Source organism: Erythrolamprus reginae, chromosome 1 (genome assembly GCF_031021105.1).
Source record: "Erythrolamprus reginae isolate rEryReg1 chromosome 1, rEryReg1.hap1, whole genome shotgun sequence".
NCBI classification, from domain to species: domain Eukaryota; kingdom Metazoa; phylum Chordata; class Lepidosauria; order Squamata; family Dipsadidae; genus Erythrolamprus; species Erythrolamprus reginae.
The window spans coordinates 1,813,576-1,837,106 of NC_091950.1; positions in this window are offsets into that span (position 1 = coordinate 1,813,576).

Genomic DNA, 23,531 nt, shown 5'->3' on the forward strand with positions numbered 1-23,531 from the left:
TATCGTCCAGTCTCCAACCTTCCCTTTATGGGGAAGGTTGTTGAGAAGGTGGTGGCACTCCAGCTCCAGCGGTCCTTGGAAGAAGCCGATTATCTAGGTTCCCAGCAGTCAGGTTTCAGGCCCGGTTACAGCATGGAAACCGCTTTGGTCGCGTTGATGGATGATCTCTGGCGGGCCTGGGACAGGGGTTTATCCTCTGTCCTGGTGCTCCTTGACCTCTCAGCGGCTTTCGATACCATCGACCATGGTATCCTTCTGCACCGGCTGGAGGGGTTGGGGGTGGGAGGCACTGTTCTCCAGTGGTTCTCCTCCTACCTCTCTGTCCGGTCGCAGTCGGTGTTAGTGGGGGGTCAGAGGTCGACTCCTAGGTCTCTCCCTTGTGGGGTGCCTCAGGGGTCGGTCCTCTCCCCCCTGCTATTTAACATCTACATGAAACCGCTGGGCGAGATCCTCCAAGGACATGGGGTGAGGTATCATCAATATGCGGATGATACCCAGCTTTACATCTCCGCCCCATGCCCAGTCAACAAAGCGGTGGAAGTGATGTGCCGGTGCCTGGAGGCTGTTGGGGCCTGGATGGGTGTCAACAGACTCAAGCTCAATCCGGATAAGACGGAGTGGCTGTGGGTTTTGCCTCCCAAGGACAATCCCATCTGTCCGTCCATTACCCTGGGGGGGGAATTATTGACCCCCTCAGAGAGGGTCCGCAACTTGGGCGTCCTCCTCGATCCACAGCTCACATTAGAAAAACATCTCTCAGCTGTGGCGAGGGGGGTGTTTGCCCAGGTTCGCCTGGTGCACCAGTTGCGGCCCTATCTGGATCAGGACTCATTGCTCACAGTCACTCATGCCCTCATCACCTCGAGGTTCGACTACTGTAATGCTCTCTACATGGGGCTACCTTTGAAAAGTGTTCGGAAACTTCAGATCGTGCAGAATGCAGCTGCGAGAGCAGTCATGGGCTTACCTAGGTATGCCCATGTTTCACCATCACTCCGCAGTCTGCATTGGCTGCCGATCAGTTTCCGGTCACAATTCAAAGTGTTGGTTATGACCTTTAAAGCCCTTCATGGCATTGAACCATAATATCTCCAAGACCGCCTCCTGCCGCACAAATCCCAGCGACCAATTAGGTCCCACAGAGTGGGCCTTCTCCGGGTCCCGTCAACTAAACAAGCCTTCTCTGTGGCAGCACCGGCCCTCTGGAACCAACTCCCCCCGGAGATTAGAACTGCCCCTACTCTTCCTGCCTTCCGTAAACTCCTTAAAACCCACCTTTGCTGTCAGGCATGGGGGAACTGAAACATCTCCCCCTGGGCATGTTCAATTTATACATGGTATGCTTGTGTGTGTGTCTGTTAGCATATGGGGTGTTTTAAATCTTTAAATATTTAAAATTTGTCAGATTACTTATGATTTGTTCCATGTGTTGTGAGCCGCCCCGAGTCTTCGTGAGGGGCGGCATACAAATCCAAGTAATAAATAAATAAATAAATAAATAAATAAGTTTCTGCACAAGAGTATATCTTGTCTATTATTAAGTTTGTATTAGGAGTCTGTTCACTTCTCCATGTTTGCGCTATCGCAATTCTAGTAGCTGTGTTTATATGTGTCAATAAGAAAAGTGTTAGAGTATGATCTTTTCCAAATTCCAAGAAGCCTGCCCTCAGGTGAATATTCTATTTCTTCCTTTGTAATTTCCTTGAGCCAATTGTGAATGGTTTCCCAGATTTTTTGAATTTTAGAACAGGGCCACCACATATGGAAAAAAGTACCTTTTTCTTTTTTACATTTCCAGCATAAGTTTTGTAATGCTGGGTAAATCTTGGCTAATCTTGCCGGCGATAAATACCATCTGTATAGGAGCTTATAATAATTTTCTTTATATGCTGATGATAAAGTAATTTTAGTTATTACATTCCATGTTTTTTCCCATTCTGCTATATGAATTTCTCTTTGTATATTTTTCTCCCAGGCTACCATAGGGTTTTTAATCACCTCTTTTTCTTTGTCCTGTTCTAATAGAATCTGATATAATTTGGTTATCTGTTTATCCTCACATCCTGTTAAAATCTTGTCCAGAGTTTGAGTAGAAATTGCTATGCCTGGTGTTTGTTTGTCCTTATTGTATCTAGATTTTATTTGTGTATATGTCCACCAGCATCTGCACCATGGCTATCTCAATTTCAGTTTCACTGGAATTATATCTATATTCAAAGATTTTAAAGCTACGCAATAAATGTCATTGTATAGTTTTCATCCTGGCTAAATACATTTTTAAATGTTTAGTTTGGCCAGAAGTCTTGTAAATAACACATGTGTTTTAGGAACCACCAAATTAGAAACATAGAAGATTAACAGTAGAAAAAGACCTCATGGTCCATCTAGTTTGCCCTTATACTATTTCATGTATTTTATCTTAGGATGGATATATGTTTATCCCAGGCATGTTTTCAGTTACTGTAGATTTACTAACCACGTCTTCTGGAAGTTTGTTCGAAGGATCTATTACTCTTTCAGTAAAATAATATTTTCTCATGTTGCTTCTTATCTTTTCCCCAACTAACCTCAGATTGTGTCCCCTTGTTCTTGTGTTCACTTTCCTATTAAAAACACTTCCCTCCTGAACTTTATTTAACCCTTTAACATATTTAATGATAAATTATAGCAATAGCATTTACAGAGAGTAAGCATATTGCTCCCAACAATCTGGGTCCTCATTTTACCCACCTTGGAAGGCTGGAAGGCTGAGACAATCTTGAGCCTCCTGAGATTAGATCTGCCAAATGGCTGGCAGCCGGTGATCAGCAGAAGTAGTTTACGGTATTGCTTTCTAACCACTGCACCACCCAGGCTCTGCATCACCGAGGATGATGGAGGGATATAAAATGAAGTGGGACTGGCTTTTCTCCTTTCTCTGAAACTCTTCCAAGTTTAATTAAGGAAGATTCTCTAAAAAGAAAAAACCAAGAAAACCCCAATGAATCTTCTAATTTACTGCTCCAAAGACACACAAAAAAGGCAATGCCAACTCTACCAACACACACAATTTTTCTTATAATGTTCCCAATGCTTCCCCCCCCCCTATTTAGACCTATACCCAAAAACTACCAGCAGTTCCTGGCCTTGATGTTTACTGTCATGGAATTGAACAGGGATCTGCTTCTCCTCCCCAACTCACCCTTGGCTTCCACATCTATGAGAATCACCAGCTGGTGAGCCACGTTTTCTTCAACAGCCTCTCCCTGCTCTCCACCCGAAGCCGAATGGTCCCAGGTTACAAATGTGACAGGCAGGACCCTCTGCTCTCTGTCATTGGAGGTCACAACTCCAAATCCTCCATGCAGATGTCCTCCATCTTCAGCATCTTCAAGGTCCCACAGGTAAGGGGGCTCTACTGGATACACCACTGGATTCACACACAAAAGCCCAGGATGCAAACAAAGGTGTTTAGAGGGTCAAATCCTGAGTATATGATAGAGAACATGTACTGTAGTTCGATTAGTTTTTATACTTTAGGTGTTAAGATGCATTTGTATATAACCCCCCAAAAGATGAGATAATTCTGGATTGCTCAATTGCCAAGTGGAAGTCCTCCCTAAATTATTCTTCATGAAAGTGTAACCAACATTTCAGTGCTGTTCATTCTTTCTATCTATGGATGGTTGTTCTCTTGGCATCTGATATGTCACAACCAGGCAAACTGGGCTAGTTGGTGGCTCTTCCTAAGAAGGTTAGAACCTTAGGCTTTCCATTCAAAGGGAGTGAGCCTGACCAGTGGGCCAATAAATCATACAGTGGGGATGTCTTCTTTCAAAGACAATGATGATGGAGAACATTTCACCTCATCTCTGGTGCCAATACTGGAGGAGAAGGAGATCTGCCTGGCCTTCATTGAAAAGATGAAACCTGATTTTTTTGCTATTACAATGTCAGAATTGTATCATATTTTCATAACGTGGTCTAGCGCTGAAGTGACAATTCTGTTTGGTGACCCCAGTACTATTGCAACTGTACAGGGGATTGTGTGTCTTTATCAAGAAAGGATCGATGCCTCATTGCGGAAAGTTTGGATCATAACATCCAACTGGAAATTCAATATAATGAGACCTCAATATCTACTGAAAGTTCTAAAGCCCTTCCATGGCTCTTTGCAGTTTAGAGACCACACCAGGGAGGTCTCATAATTCAGCCGTTTCCTTCTGTCTTTAGACCCTTTGAAACCACAAGGGGATGGGTTTCTCCCAGTGTGGTGGGAAAACGTCTTCGGCTGCATCATTCACAAACCCGGCCAGGTCCCTCCAAAGGGGGAAAAACCATGTACAGGAAAAGAGAATTTACACAAACTGCCATCCTATGTGTTTGAAACAAGCATGACAGGAGAGAGTTACAACATCTACAATGCCATTTACGCTGTGGCACATGCACTGCATGAACTTTATGGATCAGGAACACGATCCGTCAGAATGAAGCTTGGAAAGAGGATCTCAAGGGTCCAGGCATGGCAGGTAATTTCTGTGATTGTTTTTTTGTACAGTGCATATAGGTGTGTGTGTGTGTGAGAGAGAGAGAGAGAGTTACTGATCATGCAGGTAAGATACAGTGATACCTCGTCTTACAAACTTAATTGGTTCCGGGTCAAGGTTCTTAAGGTGAAAAGCTTGTAAGACGAAACAATGTTTCCCATAGGAATCAATGGAAAAGCAATGAATGCATGCAAGCCCAAAATTCACCCCTTTTGCCAGCTGAAGTGCCCATTTTTGTGCTGCTGGGATTTCCCTGAGGATACCCTCCATGGGAAACCCCACCTCCGTACTTCTGTTGCCAGAAAAGCACCCGTTTTGTGCTGGGATTCACCTGCTGGGATCCCCCTGCAGCATCACAAAAACACGGAAGTCCGGAGGTGGGGTTTCCCATGGAGGGTAGCCTCAGGGAAATCCCAGCAGTGCAAAAACGGGTGCTTCGCTGGCAATGGAGGTCCGGAGGCGGGGCATCCAAACGGCGGTTGTGGGTGTGTAAGGTGAAAATAGTTTGTAAGAAGAGGCAAAAAAATCTTAAACCCCGGGTTTGTATCTCAAAAAGTTTGTATGATGAGGCGTTTGTAAGACGAGGTATCACTGTATTTCCAAAAGGATTTCAAATGTTTTCAAAGCTTGTTTGGCTTCTATGGAGTTGCCATTGCATGGAGGAGGTGTCACCTCAGAGCAAGTTGACAACTCTGCCAGAAACTTCACCAAGTCAATTGAAGTCATGGCAGACATTTTTTGCAGAATCCCCTCTGTTTCCTTCGCTTTCTAGCTGGAATTGTTTTAAACATGGTTTATGTTTGTATTAGGGTGGTGTGATGGCTAGGTAGTTAAAATATTAGGTCAACTGGGCTAGCGCAGAGGTCTCCAACCTTGACCACTTTAAGACTTGTGGATTTCAGTTCCCAGAGTTCCTCAGCCATCAATGAGTTGAAGTCCACAAGTCTTAAAGTTGACAAGGTTGGAGACCGCTGGGCTAGAAAGTCAACAGCCTATATTCACTTTGTAGCTAGGCTCCAATTATGGTTCATGTTTGTATTGTGGTATGATGGCTAGGTGGTTAAAATAGTAGCTCAAGAGGTTGGAGTCCACAAGTCTTAAAGTTAGAGATTAGATTTACAACTCTTAATGCTTTTTTTGGCAATCCTGTTATGGTGTGCTTTAGCACCTAGGTCATTGGATACATACACATTGTTTAAGAGGAAGGCCATCTCAGAATGGTAGACCTCATAATGTCACATTTGTTCCTGTCATCCATGTACCCCAACTTCTGAAAACTCTTTTCTTTCAGATTCTTCCCTATTTGAGGAATGTCCACTTCAATAACAGTGCTGGAGATGAAATCTCCTTCTCGGAAAATGGACTGGGGTCTGCTTGTTATGATCTTCTCAACTGGCTTTTCTTCCCAAATTTATCTTTTGTCCCCATGAAAGTTGGACAGATAAATCCTGGTGCTCCCCGAGGCCAGGATTTCACTCTCAATTCTAATGCAATCACCTGGCACTCAAAGGTCAGCAGGACGGAAATGTTGTAAATTCAGGGAAAGGTTCATTCTCCCTTGGGGATGCAGAACATCCTCCAAAGTGGGAAATGGATCTATGGAATTGTTCTGTTGGGCTCTCTGGTAGAATCCTCCTAAAAATTCACAGGTACAAATTTCAGACACACACACGTTTGAAAATTCAAACCAATGTTCTTTATAATGAAAATTCACTTAAACCAAGGCTTCTTTTGGTATAGCAAAGAGCACTTGTCTCCAAACAAACTAGTAATTTGTACAAGTCCCTTATCAGTTCTGTGATACTTAGCTTGCAGCTGTGAGGTAATTCACAGTCCTTCTTTCACAAAGTGAAACACACTTTGCTCTGCTTTAGTTTCAAAGCCGGGAAAAGTCAGCACACAAAAGGTCAAAGTCAGCAAAGCAGTCACGAAACACAAGGATCAGATAATCCTCCACAATGGCCAAACCCACAGGCTACTCTTTATAGCAGCCTCACTAATGACCACAGCCCCACCCAACTACAGGTGGCCTCATTTTCTTTGATAATAATCTCTCAGTTGTTGCTGCCTATGGATCGCTCTCCGCATGCGTGGCTGTATCATTAAATCTTGTTCTGAATCCAAGGAGGAGCGAGATAATTGATCTCCTTCTGAGCTGTCTGCCCCACCCTCCTCCTCCCTGTCACTCATGTCTTCTTGGTCAGAGGAGCCTTCCTCATCAGATTCCACCGGGGGGCAAAACAAGCCTGCAGCGTGTGGATGTCTCCCCCACATCCACAGTCCTTGGGGCAGGAGCTGGGCCAGAGCAAACCACAACAGGAATCAGAAACATGGCAGTGTTCATGTTTATTATTTTACTTATTATAAGCTGCAAGCAAACTATTGGCTGAGGAAGGCTGCTCTACCCATTTACTCAGTGGAGCCTGTTTTCAGTTAGACGATGCTCCTCCTTGTCCAACAGTGGGTTAACCATGCCATTCATGGCTACCATGATGCCCGCTAAGAACAAGAAGAATCCCCGCAGCTGCCCCACCATTGCCTGCCCACCTTCTCTTCTGGGCTCGGAGCAGTGGGCAACTGGGAAAATATCCCACTATTTGAGAAGCACTGATTCGATCCCCATAATTTAGTTGTAGCCCAATTCACATCGCTTCTTTTGTAAGCCAAGTCACAATTCCAATCTCCAATATCCATTGATGGTTTGGAATAGCACTGGCTTTAATTCCCCAGGAACTATTCCTGTTTTTTGTCAGACCCTATTGAAGGTATTCTGAAATTCAGTTTATCTCTTTCCTCTTCTAGAAGGTGCCCTTTGCCAGGTGTGGCCTGAAGAGGTGCCAGGTAGGAGAGAGGAGAAGCGTTCCAGAGGGAGAGGAGGTTTGCTGCTACCAATGTGTCCCTTGTCCAGAAGGGACCATTTCTAATCAGACAGGTAGAGTGTCAGCATTCCAAATAACATCCAAGAAATAAATCAGAGTCCAAACCTTGGCCTTCTCCCAAGTTCCAATTTATTAACCGAGTCATGTTGGTGATTAACTGTATTCATCCTGATACTAACCTGCCCTACAGTTCTCCACCCAGGTTAAGATTCATCCCTTGTCCCCAAACCCAAAAGTTGCCTCAACATCCACAATCCTCCCATGTAGAAACATAGAAACATAGAAAAAGACCTCATGGTCCATCTAGTCTGCCCTTATACTATTTTCTGTATTTTATCTTAAGGTGGATCTATGTTTATCCCAGGCATGTTTAAATTCAGTTACTGTGGAGTTAGCAGCCACGTCTGCTGGAAGTTTGTTCCAAGGATCTACTACTCTTTCAGTGAAATAATATTTTCTCACGTTGCTTTTGATCTTTCCCCCAACTAACTTCAGATTGTGTCCCCTTGTTCTTGTGTTCACTTTCCTATTAAAAACACTTCCCTCCTGAACCTTATTTAACCCTTTAACATATTTAAATGTTTCAATCATGTCCCCCCCTTTTCCTTCTGTCCTCCAGACTCTACAGATTGAGTTCATTAAGTCTTTCCTGATAAGTTTTATGCTTAGGACCTTCCACCATTCTTGTAGCCCGTCTTTGGACCCGTTCAATTTTGTCAATATCTTTTTGTAGGTGAGGTCTCCAGAACTTCCCCTATGTCACTCACAAACATATTAAAAAGAATAGGACTTCCTGCTGTTGCTGAACAAGGGATGACCTTGAATCTTCTGGAAAGCATTTGTTGTGGATAGTATCTTTCCCTCTCATGCAACCACCCTCCCCAATTTCCACAGTACTATTCCACAGTACTATTCTCCTTGTAGCAGTCTCTATCTCAAAATGATATCTTGGGCCTGACATAGAGTATATGTCGAGGGGCAATGTTTGACCACCTCAGAGAGGGTCCACAACTTGGGCATCCTCCTCGATCCACAGCTGACTTTGGAACATCATCTTTCAGCTGTGGTGAGGGTGCCGTTTACCCAGGTTCACCTGGTGCACCAGTTGTTGCCATATTTGGACAGGGAGTCTCTCCTCACAGTCACTCATGCCCTTATCACCTTGAGGTTCAACTACTGCAATGCTCTCTACAAAGGGGCTACCTTTGAAGAGTGTTAGGAAGCTGCAAATCATGCTGAATGCGGCCGCGTGAGCAGTCATGGGCCTCCCAAGGCATGCCCATGTTTCTCCAGCACTCTGTGGACTGCACTGGCTGCCAATTGGTTTCCGGATGCACTTCAAAGTGTTGGTTATGACCTATAAAGCTCTACATGGCATCGGACAAGATTACTTGCAGGACCATCTTCTGCCATATGAGTCCCAGTGACCGGTCAGGTCCCACAGAGTCAGCCTTCTCCAGCTCCCATCAACTAGACAATGTCGCTTGGAGGAAGCTAGGGGAAGAACCTTCTCTGTGGGAGCTCTGGCCCTCTGGAGTCAGCTCCCCCCCGAGATTTGTACTGTCCCCACCCTCCTCGCCTTCTGTAAGAACTTCAAAATCCATCTATGCCAGCCAGGCTTGTGGCCACTGGACCCTAGCTTTTGGCTGATGAATGTGATGTATGCTTGTTGTCTGAATGTGAATGAATGGTTTTTAATGTTCCAGGGTTTTTAGAGTAGTTAGTTATATTAATTGAATTACAGGTTTTGATATTGTGTACTGTTTTTTATTATGTTGTGAGCTTCCCCGAGTCCTCAGAGAGGAGCAGCATACAAATCCAATCAATAAATAAATAATCTTCAAATGTGCTCTGGGATGAAGTAAAGCATTCAGTTGGAAACAAATATCAATTTTTGGTACATTGACATTCTTCAAAATATTCATCCTTTTCAGAGAAATATTTTACTTCATGGATCTCCTTCATTCTTCTGCCCCCCCTTTTATTTCTCAGTAATTTAATGTTGGGTACCCTCAGGGCACAATTAATAGAAACATAGAAACATAGAAGTCTGACAGCAGAAAAAGACCTCATGGTCCATCTAGTCTGCCCTTATACCATTTCCTGTATTTTATCTTACAGTGGATCTATGTTTATCCCAGGCATGTTTAAATTCAGTTCCTGTGGATTTATCCACCACGTCTGCTGGAAGTTTGTTCCAAGGATCTACTACTCTTTCAGTAAAATAATATTTCCTCACGTTGTTTTTGATCTTTCCCCCAACTAACCTCAGATTGTGTCCCCTTGTTCTTGTGTTCACTTTCCTATTAAAAGCACTCCCCTCCTGGACCTTATTTAACCCTTTAACATATTTAAATGTTTCGATCATGTCCCCCCTTTTCCTTCTGTCCTCCAGACTATACAGATTGAGTTCATTAAGTCTTTCCTGATACGTTTTATGCTTAAGACCTTCCACCATTCTTGTAGCCCATCTTTGGACCCCTTCAATTTTGTCAATATCTTTTTGTAGGTGAGGTCTCAAGAACTGAACACAGTATTCCAAATGTGGTCTCACCAGCATTCTATATAGCGGGATCATAATCTCCCTCTTCCTGCTTGTTATACCTCTAGCTATCCAGCCAAGCATCCTACTTGCTTTCCCTACCGCCTGACTGCACTGTTCACCCATTTTGAGACTGTCAGAAATCACTACCCCTAAATCCTTTTCTTCGGAAGTACAGTAATACCTCATGATACGAACTTAATTGGTGCAAGGAGGAGGTTCGTAAGACGAAAGGTTCGTATGACGAAACATTGTTTCCCATAGGAAATAATGTAAAGTCAATTAATTCGTGCAACCAAAAAACCCCCCGCAAAAAAACGGCTTTCGGCGACTGCTCGGAAGCCGCGCGGCTGTTTTAAAAGGTGACAGCCGGCCTGGGGGGCTTCCCAGCACCCCACCAAACCCCGAACCCGGTTTGGGGGGGTGCTGGGAAGCCCCCCAGGCTGGCTGTCACCTTTTAAAACAGCCGCGCGGCTTCCCAGCTGTCTCCCGAAGCCGAATGCCAAAGCCGAACTTCCGCATTCGGCTTCGGGAGACAGCTGGGAAGCTGCGCGGCTGTTTTAAAAGGTCACAGCCGGCCCGGGGGTTTCCCAGCACCCCCCCGAACCCCGAACCCAGAAGTTCGGCAAAAGGTCGGGGTTCGGGGGGTGCTGGGAAGCCCCCCAGGCCGGCTGTCACCTTTTAAAACAGCCGCGCGGCTTCCCAGCTGTCTCCCGAAGCCGAATGCCAAAGCCGAACTTCCGCATTCGGCTTCGGGAGACAGCTGGGAAGCTGCGCGGCTGTTTTAAAAGGTTACAGCCGGCCCGGGGGTTTCCCAGCACCCCCCCGAACCCCGAACCCAGAAGTTCGGCAAAAGGTCGGGGTTCGGGGGGTGCTGGGAAGCCCCCCAGGCCGGCTGTGACCTTTTAAAACAGCCGCGCGGCTTCCCAGCTGTCTCCCGAAGCTGAACGCCAAAGCCGAACTTCCACGTTCGGCTTCGGGAGACAGCTGGGAAGCCGCGCGGCTGTTTTAAAAGGTCACAGCCGGCCTGGGGGGCTTCCCAGCACCCCCTCGAACCCCGAACCCGGAAGTTCGGCAAAAGGTCGGGGTTCGGGGGGTGCTGGGAAGCCCCCCAGCCCGGCTGTCACCTTTTAAAACAGCCGGGCGGCTTTCCAGCAGCCTCCAGAAGCCGAACACCAAAGCCGAACTTCCGCGTTCAGCGTTCGGAGGCTGCTGGAAAGCCGCGCGGCTGTTTTAAAAGGTCGCAGCCGGGCTGAGGGGCTTCCTAGCAGCCTCCCGAACTGAACCCGGGGTTCAGAAAAATTTTGCCTCTTCTTACGAACTTTTTTTGAGTTACGAACCAGCGTTCGGAGGCTGCTGGGAAGCCCCGCCACCCGGCTGTCACCTTTTAAAACAGCCGGGGGGCTTCCCAGCAGCCTCCCGAATGCCAGTTCGTAACTCGAAAAAAGTTCGTAAGAAGAGGCAAAAATTTTCTGAACCCCGGGTTCGTATCACGAGTTGTTCGTAAGACGAGGGGTTCGTATCTTGAGGTACCACTGTATTTGCTAACACAGAACTGCCAATGCAATACTCAGATTGAGGATTCCCTTTCCCCAAGTGCATTATTTTACATTTGGAAACATTAAATTGCAGTTTCCATTGCTTTGACCATTTATCTGGTAAAGCTAAATCATTTACCATATTACACACCCCTCCAGGAATATCAACCCTATTGCACACTTTAGAGTCATCGGCAAATAGGCAAACCTTCCCTACCAAACCTTCCCCTATGTCACTCACAAACATATTAAAAAGAATAGGACCCAGAACAGACCCTTGTGGCACGCCGCTTGTAACCTGTCTCTGCTCAAAATACTTGCTCAGAATACTCAGAATAATCTTTATATTCCTATTCTTCCATTCCATGTAAGAATAGCAACTGGAAGATGACCTGAACATATTTTACTGCAGGTTTGAAAGGAAGCTATAGCCATCTATCTCCACAAGCTCCATTCCAGACACACCAACAACACCAAACCTCCTACAACTGACTTCATACCATTGAGTTCCTGATGATCTCAGAAAAGAAAGTGTGTGAACTATTTCACAGACAGAAGCCAGGAAAATCACCAGGCCCACACTAGATAACTCATTCTTGCTCAAAAGTCTGTGCTGACCAATTGGCCACCATATTCACCCCAATCTTCAACAAATCACTAGAGATATGCAATGTTCTTTCTGGCTTCAAATGATCCACTATCATCCCAGCACCGCAGAAACCCTCCATCAAGGAACTGAATGACTACAGACCAGTTGTTCTAACATCTATAGTTATGAAAACTTTTAAAAGGCAAGTAATGTCCCACTTGGAAATCATCACTGATCCACTGTTAGACCCTCTGCAGTTTGCATACCGAGCAAATAGATTGACAGATTATGCTGTTAATATGGCTCTGTGCTACATCCTACAACACCTTGAATACCCAAAGATCTTCACAAGGGTCCTCTTTGTAGAATTTAGTTCAGCATTCAATACCATACTTGACATTTTTCTAACTAAACTAAATCAGTTAGCGGTACCTGAACACACTTGTAGGTGGATCACAAGCTTCCTAACAGATAGGAAGAAGCAGGTGAAGCTAGGCATAATCACATCAAGATACTTGTACAATTAGCACAGGGCCTTCCCCAAGGCTGTGGACTCTCACTACTTCTCTCTATATACCAATGACAGCATCTCAAACAATCCAACTGTTAAACTGCTGAAGTTTGCAGATGATACAACCTCACATGGACGGTTTCAGACCAATAAACATGTGGTGCAACTGGAACAATCTAGAACTGAACATACTCAAAACTGTAGAAATGGTGGTAGACTTTAGGAGAAACCCTTCCATTCTATCACCTCTTACAATATTAGACAACATGTTGTAAGTCGCTCCGAGTCCTCGGAGAGAGGTGGCATACAAATCTAATGTATTATTATTATTATTATTATTATTATTATTATTATTATTATTATTGTCGTTGTTGTTGTTATTATTATTATCATCATCATCATCATCATCATCATCATCATCATCATCATCATAGTTAGGTCCCACAGAGTGGGTCTTCTCCGGGTCCCGTCAACCAAACAATGTCGCTTGGTGAGACCCAGAGGAAGAGCCTTCTCTGTGGCGGCCCCGACCCTCTGGAACCAACTCCCCCCAGAGATTAGAATTGTCCCCACCCTCCTTGCCTTTCGTAAGCTGCTTAAAACCATTTAATAATGCCTTATCAATAACACTTACAGTAAGAGTCACTTGTTTATGGTGCATGAATATAGAAATTGAATGAATAAGTAAAAGAATAAATAAATAAATACATAAACCTGCCATCAACAACAATCTTGCAGTCATTTTTATCTCCTGCCTTCTAGTTGTCTACATTGAGGCCCAGTTCCCTATTTAGAAAGAAAGCTTGCTGTTAAAAATAAGTTCATTATTTCAAATAATATATTTTTCAATTTTATTACTTTTATTTATTTATTGAATGTTTTAAAAATTTAGGTGTCATATATTTGTTTCCATAGTCTTCTATGCCTTTGTATAATTTCCTGTTTGTATTCTTATTTTATGTTAGAGATTAAATTTTAGTGAAGCTTTAACAAGCATACAAATCAATCAATAAACAAAGCCAAGTTCATTATTTTCAGCATGCTGGTCTTTTGCAGTGCTTGGATCTCCTTCCTCCCCACTTACCTGAGCACCAAAGGGAAGTCCAGGGTGGCTGTTGGGATCTTCTGCATCTTGGCCTTTGGGGCTGGTCTCTTGGCTTGCATCTTTTCCTCAAAATGCTACATTATCCTATTGAAGCCCAATCTGAATTGTAGGGAAAATATTGTAAGGAACAAACATCTTTAATGCTGCTGTTGTGTTTGGGTCAAATGTGACCCCAAGCCAAGTTTGAGACCCTGTAAAACATTCATCCTGCATATCTGGAATTTGAAATTCCATGCTTTCTATGAGTATTTGGGGGGGGGGGGCTGGAGGGGCTTAGTTTTTTCTGGGCACTTGTTCTGTTTGGGTCATATACAACAGGGACCAAAAAAGTTTATTTTAGATACTTAAATTTGGTCTTTTTGAAAACTTTTTTTGCTGGGATACTAATTTGAACTTTTCTGAACACAATGAAAGGAAAATTGAAATGAAACATTACTGCTTATTTGTTTATTTTGCTCATAAAAGCCTGTTGGCTTGTCTCGGTTAGCTATGCTATGAAACCTTCGACAATACCAAGCAGAGAATTTTAACAGAGCGTGGTTGTGTGATAAAGCCAAGACACAGACTTAGTTAAATAAGTATTATTTACATATAAACAAAATATAAACAATCCAAATACAGAATAATACGCACTGAGCAATTACAAGATTAGCACAAAGCAAAACACAATATAGATAACAAGCACGAAGCTAAAATACAATATAGATAAAGCACAAAGCTAAAATACAATACAACTCCCCCGTCTCAAGCAAAAGTAAAGGAAAGGAAATGACCAAGCAAAAATAATGAGCATTTAGAGCTTCAATGAGGAAGTGAAGAAATAGCCTTGAACATTAACTCTTCAAGTACATGTTAATTCTTTGAGTGCACATTAACCCTTTAAGTACAGGTTTGGTACAGTTTACAATATGCAGTTTACAATGGCAATCCCTAACACACAAGTACTCCTGTACTAACAATCTCCCCCTTAGGGGTTGACATTTAAACACAGTCCCATTAAAGGTTTCACTCTTTGGGCTAACTCTTTGCCCATAGCAACATGCCAATGCCTCTTCTCTTTCTCTGGAAACATTTTAAGTTCTCCATAATGTGATGGATCCACACTACCACAAGCTACTAAAGCCTTGTACCTATCCAGCTCTTTCCTAACCCTAGAACCTCTCCTTGGAACAACAACATCGCTAGTACTTGGCACTGGTTCCTCTTTCACTTCACTCTTAACATCCACCTGATCATTTTCACATATACCAGGAGTTTCCTCAGATACTAACTCCTCACTAAGAAATTGTCAGGCCGCGTATATAGGCCTTTGTTGTGTCCCACAAGTTTTGTGGTGTTCTTTCTGTATTTTCATTTATATTAAAGAAAATATCTACCCGTATATATTCGAGTATAAGTCGACCCGATTATAAGCCGAGACACCTACTTTTGCCTCAAAAACTGGGAAAACATATTGACTCGAATGTAAGTCCAGGGTGGAAAATACAGTGGCTACTGGTAACTTATAAAAATGGAATATTCTTCTATTGTAGCTTCTTAAAATTGTTTTTGTAGGAGAATAAAGAAAAACATATGAAGAACGGCTGCAAGAACTGTGTATATCTAATTTAATGAAAAAAAGGACCAGGGGAGACATGATAGCATTCTTCCAATATCTCAGGATTTGCCACAAAGAGCGTCAACCTATTCTTCAAAGCACCTGAGGGCAGAACAAGAAGCAATGGGTGGAAACTAAACAAGGAGAGAAGCAACTTAGAACTAAGGAAAAATTCCTGACAGTTGGAACAATGAATCTGTGGAACAGCCTGCCACCAAAAATTGTGAATGCTCCAACACTGGAAGTTTCTAAGAAGATGTTGGATACCCATTTGTCTGAAGTAGTGTAGGGTTTCCTGCCTAGGCAAGGGGTTGGACTAGAAGACCCCCAAGGTCCCTTCCAACCCTGTTGTTATTATTATTATGTAACTTTTTTCCTTCCAAAATGTTTTTTATTTCTTGCATCTTTCTTCCTCCCCTTCCAAAATCTTTCTTTTCCTAAATTCCAAAACCCTCTTAAAATATCTGTAGGAATGTTATCTTAATCTTAAAACCTGTTATCTTAATCTTCATTACAATATCATTATAATTTTCTTAATAATTGGGATTTCATATATTCTTTCAAAACAATGGCTTAAATCAAACTTCCATATAATGAATATTCAGATTTTCCATTTAAAACATATTTCATAAGTTAAAATCATTACTATCTCAATAGATCAGTAAATAACAATTGGAGGTTACTCAATCATTAATTGTAAAATCTTTCTTCTACATGATATTTATCTTGCATAAGGAGAAACCACACTCTTAAAAAAGGTAAATCTGTTCATATTAATTATATAGAACAAATGATTAATGACAAAATTCATACTATTAATAATATCCTACCCTTTGTATTGTTTTAAACAAGTCAGCATTAACAAGCCTCTTGGGTATAAGTATAGTTGGAAGAAAAAGTTGAATTACACAGAGTTATCCCCACTTGAAGCAACAATTTCTTACAAAATAACCTATCCTGTTAATCAAATTTAAATGGGTAACTTACATTTTACTTGTACATTTTATTTACTTGTAAAATATTGTTGCTGGCTTGATCAGAAGAGAAAGCCATGGTTCCTTGTTCTGAAAGTCTCTTCAACCCTCCCGCCCCTTCCCCCAGTGCTTCCTGTAGAGGAGGAGCTGTGATTGGTACAGCTTGCTGCCAATCAGATAGCTCTCTCAGTGCCTCCTTTCTGTGTAGAGGAGGAGCTGTGATTGGTTCAGCCTGCTGCCAATCAGACAGCTGAGGGGTAGCAAGAGCAGAAAGGAAAAAAAACCCTCAGTGTTGCCAGCCACGAGGTTTCCTTCCTCCCTGCCTTCCACATGGGAACTGTGGAGCTTTGGGACAGTTTTCAAGTCAGTGGAAGTCAGTGACTCCAGTATAAGTCGAGGTTGCATTTTTCAGCACATTTTTGTGCTGAAAATATCGGCTTATACTCGATTATATACGGTAATTCTCTTTCTATCCATTCTATATATTAGGGATCTCATAAAATATTTCTATTCATTCGCCAATTGCTAGGTGTTTTATTTCCTTTCCAATGGATTGTGGTCTGCCCAGTTATTTGTCTCTATTTCAATATTTGAGATATATTCCGAAGTGGGTGCTGGGTCCCAGGCCAGGTCTATTCTGGTCCACATTTTATGGGGGTTTGAATAAAAAGTATATTGTTTATTTAATGGATGACGTTCACGCCCAGTATCTTTCCATAATAATTCTGAACTCATTTTCCAGAATGTGGTTGGTAAAATTGTTTTCTTTTTCTGATCTTTCTTTTTACCTGAATAGTCCATTTGACTATTAGCGGAAAGGGAAGGATCAGGCCAAAGTCATTATCGAAACATTTAAATATGTTAAAGGGTTCAATAAGGTTCAGGAGGGAAGTGTTTTTAATAGGAAAGTGAACACAAGAACAAGGGGACACAATCTGAAGTTAGTTGGGGGAAAGATCAAAGGCAACGTGAGAAAATATTATTTTACTGAAAGAGTAGTAGATGCATGGAACAAACTTCCAGCAGACGTGGTTGGCAAATCCACAGTAACTGAATTTAACCCTGCTGTTCTGTTCGGGTCTGTGAGACCCGAAATCAAGGTTTGAGACCCTGTAAAAAATTTTCCCTGCATATCTGAAACTTGAAATTTCATGACTTTTCATCATTTCAGGGGTTCTCTCTATGAGAATTTTTTTGGGGGGGTGGGAGGTTTCTTTCTTGCTGAAAAAAAAAATCCCTAATGTTATGTTCCCGGGTCACCCTGACCCGGACCGAAAACTCTTCATTTGCAGTGCTTATGTTTGGTCTTTTTGAAAGCTTTTTTCACTTGGAAAGTAGTCTGAACATTTCTTCACACAATGGAATGAAAATTGAACTGAAAAAATTAATCCTTATTGGTTTATTTTGCCCATAAATGTGCCTCCCCCCCCGTTTTTGTGAAAGTTTTTTCAATTTATGGATAGTTTTGCTTGCAAAATGCAGTCTATTTTACTGGAGTTGGTGTGGGAATGGTACCTTGAACATTTCTGAATATAAGAAAAATATAAAGGAACTGAAAAAAATGATTCTTACTGTTTTTTTAACATCAGAAATAAGGCCTCCCCCCCCCCTGGCTGCTTGCAACAATTTTCACTTTTTATTTTTTTATGCTCCAAATCCGAAATATTCTTTAAAATCTTACGCATTCATTTACTCAATTTAACAATGCTGATCATCAAAAAAATATTTGTGGGGGTGGGGGAAAAAATTTTTTCTTGGCAAAAAAAAAGTCACATTTACTCTGTTCGGGTCATATAGACCCGGATCAAAATGATTTTTTTTAGGTACTTGAATTTGGTCTTTTTGAAAACTTTTTCCACTGGAAAACTAGTTTGAACATTTATGAACATAATGATATGAAAATTGAACTGGAAAAATTGAGACTTATATTTTTATTTTGATCAAAAAGCCCCTCCCCCCATCCTTTTTGAATTTCGTGTCAATTTATATTTTTTAAGGCTACAAATCCCTAAGGAATTTTCCCCCAAAAGGTTTGATATACTAAATTGAACAATCCTGAACATAAGAAAAATATAAATGAACTGAAAAAAATGACTCTTATTGGTTTATTGTTTTATACTCGAGTATAAGCCTACTCGAGTATAAGCCTATTTGAGTATAAGCATGGGGGCCCATTTATGAGCAAAATAAACCAATAAGGATCATTTTTTCAGTTTAATTTTCATATCATTATGTTCAGAAAGGTTCAAGCTACCAATCCCACACCAAAATAGAATAGTAAAATAGAATGCATTTTGCAGGCAAAATTATCAATAAACTCAAAAGTTTTGATATACTAAATTGAACAATCCTAAACATAAGAAAAATAGAAATGAACTGAAAAAAAATGATTCTTATTGGTTTATTTTTGAATATAAGACCATATCATTTTATACTCGAGTATAAGCCTACTCGAGTATAAGCCTATTTGAGTATAAGCATGGGGGCCCATTTATGAGCAAAATAAACCAATAAGGATTAATTTTCTCAGTTCAATTTTCATATCATTGTGTGCAGACATGTTCAAGCTACCAATCCCACACCAACTTTAGTAAAATAGAATGGATTTTGCAAGCAAAACTATCCATAAATTGAAAAAACTTTCACAAAAACGGGGGGGAGGCACATTTATGTGCAAAATAAACCAATAAGGATTAATTTTTTCAGTTCAATTTTCATTCCATTGTGTGCAGAAATGTTCAAACATGTTTCCAGGTGAAAAAAGCTTTCAAAAAGACCAAACATAAGCACTGCAAATGAAGAGTTTTCGGTCCGGGTCAGGGTGACCCGGGAACATAACATTAGGAACTTTTTTCGAACAGAACAGCAGGGTTAAACCTGCCTGGGATAAACCTAGATCCATCCTAAGCTAAAACACAGGAAATAGTATAAGGGCAGACTAGATGGACCAGGAGGTCTTTTTCTGCCGTCAGTCTTCTAGGTTTCTATTATTCGAAATCGTTGTTAATAAATTGAATCCTGCGATGGCAGGAGATTGATTTATTTCTCACATGCTATTTGGTTCGCTGACAGTAAGCTGGGCTGGGGGTACACAGGGACAACCCAGTTAGCTAGGGTCACCTGGCATGGAGCTGAGGTGGCTTAGGCAGCAAGGTGAGGCCAGGGACTGGGAGAGGGGGCGAGAGAAGCCTCAGCCGAGTGCTGCCAAGCTTCCCTGTCTATTTAACCCTTTAACATATTTAAATGTTTCGATCATGTCCCCCCCCCCCCCCCCCTTTGCTTCTGTCCTCCAGACTCTACAGACTTTGGAATTGGACTCAATTTCCCAGTTACTGGGTGAGAAACTGCATTGCATTTAACCTGTGCCTTGTGTGTACCAGAAAATCCCTTTGACATTTAAAAAGGGAGTTTTTTCTGCTTTTCTGTTGATAAAGATGTTTAGTTTTCCTTCTATCGTGTGGTGTGTCTTTTTGAACTAATTGCCCTGTAATTACAGGCTGTTGGGAGACACCGGCAGAACAGGAGTAGGCATGGATTTCCAAAGGAAAAATTGCAGACTCTCCCTCTCCCAGCTTCTGATTCCCTGTCTGACTCATCTGACTCGTGCTGCAGCTAGACTGGCCTTCTTTGTCAAAATCCCCAGCCACGGGAGCTGGCCTGAAGCCAACCACAGCACTACAGGAACCAGGAGCACCACTCAGGTGGACCTGAGGATACAGGTAACATCCAGTTGGCCTCAATGACCCTCGAAAAGGATGCAAAAGACCAGTTGTGAGCAAGGAATGTAAATCCTTCTATTCCCCACTGTACTAAGAAGAAGCTTTTTGGATGAGAAGCAAAATGTTTTCAAAAGGAAAAAAAAGTCAATTTGCTTTCTAAAAAAGCATCTTTCGGTCAACAAAGAGAGGCTTACTGTAGCCAGTTTTAACACTTGATAAGGCATTATTTAGTTAATGTTTTCAACTTTAAAAATGGCATCAAAAACATAACACCAAGGTAAATATGAAGATAAATATACCTCCTAGAGACCAATAAGAACACACAGAATTGGCCTCCTCTGGGTCCCATCAACAAAGCAATGCAGGTTGGCAGGCCAGGAGGGAGGGCCTTATCTGTGGCCGCCCCAGCTCTATGGAACCAACTACCACCACCACCACCCTGATGTCCATGCTCCTCCCACCCTACTGGCCTTCCACAAGGCCACAAAAAACTGGCTTTTCCAGCAGGCCTGGGGGGGTCATGAACTAACAACTGACAGGGTCACACTGTAGGAATGGTTTATATGTATGGGATCATGACATCTTATATTAATTGGGTTCCTTTAATATGGGGTTTTACATAGTTTAGATTATATTCAACTTCTTTTTATTGCACTGTATTTTTATTTTTATTACTATTGAAAGCCGCCCTGAGTCCTTTGGGACTGGGTGGTATAAAAGTCGAATAAATAAAAATAATAATAAAAACAAAGGGAGGTTTAACGTAGCCCATTTTAGCACTTCATAAGGCATTATTTAATTAATGTTTTCAAGTTTTTAAAAAGGCATCAGAAACATATCACCAAGATAAATATGAAAGTTTCCCAAGGTTGCATGAATTAAAGATTTTTGTTTCTTATCATATTTTCTCTACAATTCAGATGGGGCCTCAGTAGGATAATGTAGCATTTTGGGGAAAAAATACAAATCAAGAGACCAGATCCAGAGGCCAAAATGGAGAAAATCTCCACAGCCACCATCAACCTCCCTTTGGTGCTCAGGTAGGTGGGGAGGAAGGTGACCCACACACTGCAAAATATCAGCATGCTGAAAGTAATGAACTTGGCTTCGTTAAAGCTGTCAGGCAATTTCCTAGCCAAAAAGGCCACAGTGAAACTCACGAGAGCCAGGAAACCCAGATAGGCAAGGACAGTATAAAAAAGTGAAGCTGAGCCTTCATTACATTCCAAGATAATCTCTCCTACCAAGGAGTAGAAGTCCAAGTTGGGAAATGGGGGAGAGGTTGCCAGCCAGGTGACACAAAAAACTGCTTGGACCAAGGGACAGACTAAGACAATGGAACTGGTCAGTGGTTTCCCTAAGAATTTCCTTGCCTGGTTCCCTGGTTTGGTAGCCATGAAGGCCAGAACCACCATGACAGTTTTTGCCAACACAGAGGAAACTGCAAGGGCAAAGAGAATGGCAAAGGCAGTTTGTCGTAAGAGACAGGTGAGGTTCCAGGGTTGACCAATGAAGAGGAAGGAACAGAGGAAGCAGAGCAGGAGGGAGACCAGGAGGATGTATGTCAGATTTCGATTGTTGGCCTTGACGATTGGTGTGTCACGATGCTTATGGAAAATTGTTAGGACTGCCAATGTCATCAGAGAGAGAGAAAGAGCCAGAGATGCTAAAGTGTATCCCAGGATGTCTTCATAGGAAAGGAAGTGGATCTTCTTGGCAATGCATTGGTCCTTGTCCATGTTGGGATATTGGTCTAGTGGACAGGGGTCACAGCGAGCTGCATCTGAAATGAAGAGTCTGTGTCTGAATATTTCAGGGGCGATCACAAGTATTATACCTTCTGTCTCATACATCAGATGTGACTCCTTTCCACATTGGCCAGTTCAATATAAGATATGAAGGGACCCATTGGGTAGCTTATAGCAATAACATTGAGACTTATATACTGCTTTACAGTGATTTATAGCCCACTCTAAGCAGTTTACAGAGATTAAGCATATTGCCTCCAACAATCTGGATCTTCATTTTACCGACCTTGGAAAAATGGAAGGCTGAGTCAACCTTGAGCCTACTGAGATTTGATCTGCCAAACTCCAGGCAGCCAGTGATCAGCATAAGTAGCTTGCAGTACTGCACTGTAACCACTGCACCACCGAGGCTCTCTAAGTGTTGGTTATGACCTATAAAGCTCTTCCTGGCATCGGACCAGAATACCTCTGGGACCGCCTTCTGCCGCACGAATCCCAGCGACCGGTTAGGTCCCACAGAGTTGACCTTCTCCGGGTCCCGTCAACTAAACAATGTCATCTGGTGGGACCCAGGAGAAGAGTCTTCTCTGTGGCAGCCCCGACCCTCTGGAACCAGCTCCCCCCAGAGATTAGAACTGCCCCCACCAATGTACCCTCTAATTTTTTTTCGGTGTGGGCGGAAAAGTATAGTGTTTGAGCGACTGTCCCTTTGGGACTGGGCGGAATAAATAAATAAATAAATAAATAAATAAATAAATAAATAAATAAATAAGAAAAAATCCCTTTTATTAAAAGAAATTAATAATTTTAAAAAACCAAAATCCATTACTATTAAAACTAAATCAACCAGCAAAACCAAAAACATAACTATTAATAAAAACAGGTGAGGGCTGGTTTTTTCCCTCTGTTATTATTTAAGTGCTTTTACCATATGCTTTAAATCAAGAGTCACTTCTCTCTCTATTTCTCTCTCTTTCCTGTCATTCTCTGCCTCAATCATTTTCTCATTTCTCTTTTCTCCCCTTTTTTCTATCATTTCTCTCTATCTCTTCCTTCCACTCTTCTCTCTCTCTCTCTTTCTTTCTTTCTTTCTTTCTTTCTCTTTCTCTCTCTTTCCCCCTCTTGGTCTCTTTCTTTTTCTCACTTTCTCCCTCTCTTGCTTTCTCTCTCTCTCTCACTCTTTCTTGTTTTCTTTCTCACACTCTTTCTCTCTCTTGTTCTCTCTCTTGTTATCTCTTTCTCTCCCCCCTTTCTCTCTCTCTCTCTTTCTCACTTTCTATCGTGCTGTCTGTTGCTCTCACTCACTCTCGTTCTCTCACCGTTCTTCTCAGCGGAGGAGGCTGGTGATATTCAATGTCGGGGGGGCGCGCGCGGTTGCGCGCGCTCCCTATCTCCATACCAGGCCACTCGGAACATTCAAAATAAGAAAAGCCTTCGCCGGCAGGCGTTCTCTCAGCAGGCTTCCTATCTCCATACCAGGCCACTCAGGACATTCAAAATAAGAAAAGCCTTCGCTGGCGAAAGTTTTTCTTATTTTGAATGTTCCGAGTGGCCTGGTATGGAGATAGGGAGTGTGCGCAACCTGCCCCGCCTCTCCTGCAACCCCCTTGCTGAGAGCCCGGGATGAAAGTGCTCTCAGCAAAGGGACTGAGATGGGCAGGGCATGCGTTCCGGGTGCGGAGGAGCCACACCCAATGGTAGGAGGCGGCGGAGGAGCAGAGGGGGCGGATCGGGTGGGGGGCAGTGACGAAAGGCCGAGGGGGCCGAAGGCAACATGGGGAGGCAGGGGCGACTGCGGCTCCC